General features: G+C 36.7%; 1 pseudogene; it reads right to left on the bottom strand.

Annotated features, from left to right (window-relative positions):
* Nucleotides 1–4,710: 4,710 nt before the first annotated feature.
* On the bottom strand, nucleotides 4,711–5,254 carry LOC125938062 (protein tyrosine phosphatase type IVA 1-like; annotated as a pseudogene).
* Between the last annotated feature and the right edge of the window lie 599 nt (nucleotides 5,255–5,853).

The raw sequence follows: 5,853 nt of genomic DNA, 5'->3' as shown, positions 1-5,853 counted from the left end.
AGAGATGAATCACTAAATTCTACTCCTGAGACATAACTACATTATATGTTAACTAACTTGAATTTAAATTTAAAGAAAAGAAAGAGAGAGCATCGGAGAATAAATAAAAATTTTAAAGAAAAGAAAGAGAAAAATATTAGCAAACCAAATCCATCCATATAAAAGAATTATGCACAATGAAGAAGGGAGATTTATCCCAGGAATGCAAAGTTGTTTTAACATTTAAAAATTGTTCATCTTAGTACATGATATTAATAGAGTGAAGGATAAAAACCACAAGATCATGTCAATGGATGTGGGAAAAGTATTTGAAAAAGTCCAACATCCATTTTCTTATAATTTTTTACTGTTTATTTATTTTTGAGAGAGAGAGAGAGAGTGTGTGTGTGTGAGTGTGAGCCGGGGAGGGGCAGAGAGGAAGGGAGACACAGAATCCTAAGCAGGCTCCAGAATCTGAGCTGTCAGCACAGAGCCTGATGCATGGCTCAAACCCATGAACTGTGAGATCATGACCTGAGCTGAAGTTGGATGCTTGACTGACTGAGCCACCTAGGCACCCCTCTAACATCCATTTATGATAAAACTTTCAACAAACTAGGAATAGAAGAGAACCTCCTCAACCTGATGAAGATCCAACAGTTAACATCATACTTAATGGTGAAAGAATGAATAGTTTCTCTATAAGACCTAGAACAAGTCAAAGATGTTGTCACCACTTCTGGTCAACGTGGAGGGTCTAGCCAGTTCAATGAAGAAGGAAAAAGAAATTAAAGGCATCCAGGTTGGAAATAAAGAGTAGAACTGCCTTTATTCACAGATGACATAATCCAGTATGTAGTAAATACCAAAGAATATAAAGAACCCTTTATGTCACTCTCAATCGTTCTCTCCCTCTCCTAACAAATCAGTTTACAAAGATCATAGGATGCAAGGTCAATATTTAAAAATCGCCTGTATTTTTATATATTAGCAATAAGCAATCTAGAATAAAATTAAGAGAATCATTCCAGTCATAATAGCATCAAAAAAAATACTTAGGAAATTAAGAAGTGCAAGTCGTGTATACTGAAAATTACAAAATACTGCTGATAGAAATTAAAGAAGATCTAAGTAAATGGAAAGATGTTCCATATTCATGGATTTGAAAACAATATTGTCAAGGCTGCAATTCTCTCCAAATTATCTATAAATTCAATATTGTATCTATCAAAATCCTTTCAGGCTTTTTTTAATTGACAGACTAATCCTAAAATGTATATGGAAATGCAAAGGACCTAAAATAGCCAGGGGAGCCTGGGTGGCTCATTCGGTTGAGTGCCCAAGTTTGGCTCAGGTCATGATCTTGCAGTTCGTGAGTTCCAGCCCCATGTTGGGCTGTGTGCTGGCAGGTTGGAGCCTAGAGCCTGCTTCAGATTCCATGTCTCCCTCTCTGCCCATTCCCCACTTGTGCTCCCCCCACCTCAAAAATAAATAAACACTTAAAATAGCCACACAAAAAAAGTACATTATCCAATTTCAAAACTTCCTATAAAGCTACAGTGATGAAGACTGTGTGGTTATGTAGATCAATAGAAAATAATTGAGAATTCACAACTAAATCCTTATTTGTATGCCAAATTGATTTTCAACAAAGCTACAAAGATAATTCAGTGGGGGAAAGGATAGTCTTTGAATAAATGATGCTGTGACAAACGAATATCCACATGCCACAAAAAAGTAGACATTTACCTCACACCATACACAGAAATTAACCCAAAATAGATCATAGACCTAAATGTAAGAGCTAAAACTATAAAACTTCTGAAGAAAATATAGCAGAAAACTCTCTGTGGCTGAGGAGAGTTCTTAGATACAATTTAAAACATGATTTATAAAAGAAAAATTGATAAATTATAATTCATTTTTTTAAGTTTTGTCTTTGAAACATACCATTAAGAGAGAAAAAAAGCAACAGACTAAGAGAAAATACTTGCAAATTATATATCTGATAGAAGCATTGGATCCAGAATACATGAAAAATTTTTACAGCTCAATAAGAAGACAAAATGACACAATTGAAAAAGTAGACATGTTTGAATCGACATATTACTACAAAAGATACATGAATGGCTAACACACACATGAAAAGATGCTTAACATTACTGGTCATATGAAAATTAAAACCCCAAAGGAATACCACTTCACACTTACCAAAAACGCTGTAATAAAAAAAGATATTAAGTGTTGGTGAAGATTAGAACCTTTTCTAATAAGACTTTGTCTCTTAAGCACTATGAGATTAAGGGAGATTCCCCTCTTTTAAGTCTTCATTCTAACTCCCCAGGCTCTCATACATAGCCCCAGAACTCAGCAAGTATCATTTAGTATAGTGGACACTGTGGCTGCACCACCCAGGTCCCTCCGCAGGTCTGAAACACTCATTCCCCAAGCTGCCACAAGTATTATCAGCTGAAGGTTCACAGCTGTATTCCCCTTCTGGGGATTGCACTTGACTAAAGAAAGGTTAAGCCTCATCCTCAGGGACAACCTGCATCCAATGACTCGTTAATTTAAATCCAAAGATTCAACTCTTTCACCTCAACTGGGGACATCTTTAAATAGCTATTACAGCTTCAGAGCTCCCTGCAAGATTGGCTAAGGCCAGTTTTGCAACTGTATGTATCACCATTCAACAAGTTCTACCATTCCCTCGTTCTTTTGCTCCCTCAAAGGTGTTGAGACGACTCCCCAATAAATCTCCAAATGCAAACCTCAGATTTAGTATATGTTTTCTGAGGACAACAACTTGCAACATGGGTAGAGACTCACCTCATGGACCACACCTGATTCTTAGACCACGTCCAGAGCCTGTAAATGCTACCATTGGGGAAGGGGGGGGCGGGGGAGGAGATGGCCACTCACCTCAGGAGAGCTCCTCCCTCTCTGGAATTCCTATTCACCTAGTTCTTGTTGCTTTCACAGTTCTCATATGTCTTCAAACATACTACTTTTTAAATTTTTCCATATTTTTCTGGTTGTTGCAGGGTGGGTGGTGGAATGCCACAACCTACCACACCCCATCCAGAAGTAGAAAGCTCTAGACACAGATTCTCAAAACTCCAAATGTATGGATATTGAACTGTAGTCCAAGAAGTTATTTATCTTATTTATATTACTTATATATTGTTAAATTTGCTGAAATTTTTATTGTCAAATGTAATGAAATATTTCATGTACTCTTAAAAATAATACAGATTCTTACTGTTCAATGTAATGCCCCTTATATTGTCATGGGACCAAGCCTGTTAATTGTTTTGTTCAAATCTTTATCCTTACTGATTTTTTTCTACTTGAACTGTTTCTGAAAAATAGTAAAATTTCCCATCACTATCATAAACTTGTCAATTTTCCTTGTAGTTCTCTCCATATTTGCTTTATACATTTTGGACCAATGTTATTTGATGCATTAAGTTTATAATTGTTCTGACTTCCTGGTGAAATGAAACTTGAGACTTTAATGATTTTTGTTATCTCTAGTAATGCCTTTGCTTCTACTTTTACTAATATCAACACAGCTCTACCATCTTGCCTCTTTCTTCTGCAATTCATTATTTATTCAGATGGTTAAGCTCTTCTACTGGCTGGTGAATGGTGAACACTGAAATTATTTCTCCTCCAGAACTATATTCCCAGATGGTATGAATATATGGTTAAACTAGCATTAATACATGTCATCATTTTATCAATCACATAATAGAACAAAGTATCCAGGTATCCAAATACGAATTTACTGAGTTCAAAAAGCATATAAAATATTAGATGCTTGATCACTTCATTATTGGAAACTCACTTCTTTTTTGATTGGAAGACAAGAAAAAATATGCTTCAAAGAAAAATAGTTAATAAACAACTTCCAATAGATATGAATTACAAGATTTCAGAAATATTATAAATAAGAAATATTTTAGCTACAAAGCATCTCAGCCTTAATTTTTAACTAAATAAAAGACCTATTCTATACATCCTGCACAAGACAAAGGCAACACTTTACTGGAGATATTTCATAGCCTCCTCCCACTCTGTCTTCAGGCCCTCTTCCTCTAAGTTGTACCCCAACTGTAAACATAAAGTAACTGTAAGACTTTTTTGTCTGAAGACATTACACACATGTGCTTCTGTACAACGTATATTTTATATGAACTTTTAACCACACATTTGTGATTTTTCAAAATGGAGGCATTCATAACAGCACAAAATGAGCTTTATAGAAAGACATTAAATAATCCCCATAAGCCTTGGTAAGAATCCAATAAAATGAATTTTTGCTAAAACCTGATGTATATCGGTACGCTTGTAGGGTGGCAAACATGAATAACCACATAGGTCCTATTGGCAATATTTGAAATGACTAAAGGAATAAACCACATATGGTTTCCAGTGCTATTCATAATCTAGGATTTTAATTCTGCATGATACTAAAAATACACAAGTATTGTGCTGGATATTTTGGCACCTAATCTCTCAATTTCTTACACATTATTTCTGGCATGGGAATAGTAGTAAGCCAAACATAGAGGCTGCAATTCTGTCAAGCTTGCTCCTTTTTCAATATTCCTATGGAAGCTTCATTAGACTTGTCATTCATTAAGCCTACATGTTGGCTAATATGTACGATAATTAAGTCCTGTCTCAAGTTCCATTTCCAAGGCAACAGCATCAGGCAGCCAAGTTTTATTGAATGTAACAATTGTTTCTATGACCACTGGAGGCTTTGTAGCACAGCCGCATTTTAGAACAGTATTTCTCCAAATACAGAAGTTGCTTAGTGTTAAAAGCTCCATGCCATTTTTGTCTTATAAACTGTACTGCATGTTCATTTTTCATTCCACCTTCAATTAGTGCTAGGGCAACAAGCACTGGAGTTCTCCCAAGACCTGCAACACAGTGAACATCAATACAACAACCAGGTTCTTCATGAAATTTAATGTTGACAAGACTTAACCAGTCCTCAACAATCTGGTTAGATGGTGATGAACCATCATCAAAAGGCTAATCCAGCACCTGGATGCCTTCTTTCTCCACAAGAGCAGTGTTGTAGGTTGCTTCACATACTCTTACTATTGTAGTAACTCCATATTCCTTAAGTTCTTCTATAAATTTGTTGAAGGTTGCACTGGTTGGACTGTGTGTAATAAGAAATTTCATGTTCCTGTATGTGACTTCCACCGGGGCTGGCCGGTTCATTGGAGCCATGTTAATTTAGTTAAAATATTCAATACGGTTACGAAAAAATGTTTTAAAGTTTTGAATACAGAAATTATGTAAAGCAAAGTATCCTCTAATATATTCCACTGGAAATTCTCAATGATTTAAATATGTAATAGAGAGTAACAGGAAATGAAATGAACCTAACAGGAAATAATCCCTCAGTTCGGTATACTGAGTCCATGGAAAGGATGTGCACCCAGGTTTACCCCATCCAGGTCAAAATTCTTGTAAAATGCTCCGATGATGTCAACTGTGCACTTCTGTGCCCAGGATAAGGGCTCTTATGGAGGCTTCTTGGTGCAGTAGTATGAATCTCTCCAGTTCACTTGTCCTCATAAAGGTTGTGCTGTGCCTGGCAGTAATCTCTGGGGCCCTTCAGAAACTCCATAAATGTGTGACCAAGAATACCACAGAAAGGCACCCGTTTACTCATTAAAGACTGTGGCTTAATTATACAACTGTTCCCGTGGAGGCGACACAGGGGGCAGCGGTGGCCTTGACTGCAGGGCAGGAAGCTGCAGTGGTTGTCCTGGGGCAGTAGCGACTGGACACCTGGCTCTACTATGCGCCAGCCTCCAAGAAGCCAATCCGCAGGCATTCAGGTGT

Source organism: Panthera uncia, chromosome D1, assembly GCF_023721935.1.
Source record: "Panthera uncia isolate 11264 chromosome D1, Puncia_PCG_1.0, whole genome shotgun sequence".
Lineage (NCBI taxonomy): Eukaryota > Metazoa > Chordata > Mammalia > Carnivora > Felidae > Panthera > Panthera uncia.
The sequence above is the reverse complement of the archived record's forward strand: the minus strand, read 5'-3'. Positions and strand labels throughout refer to the sequence as shown.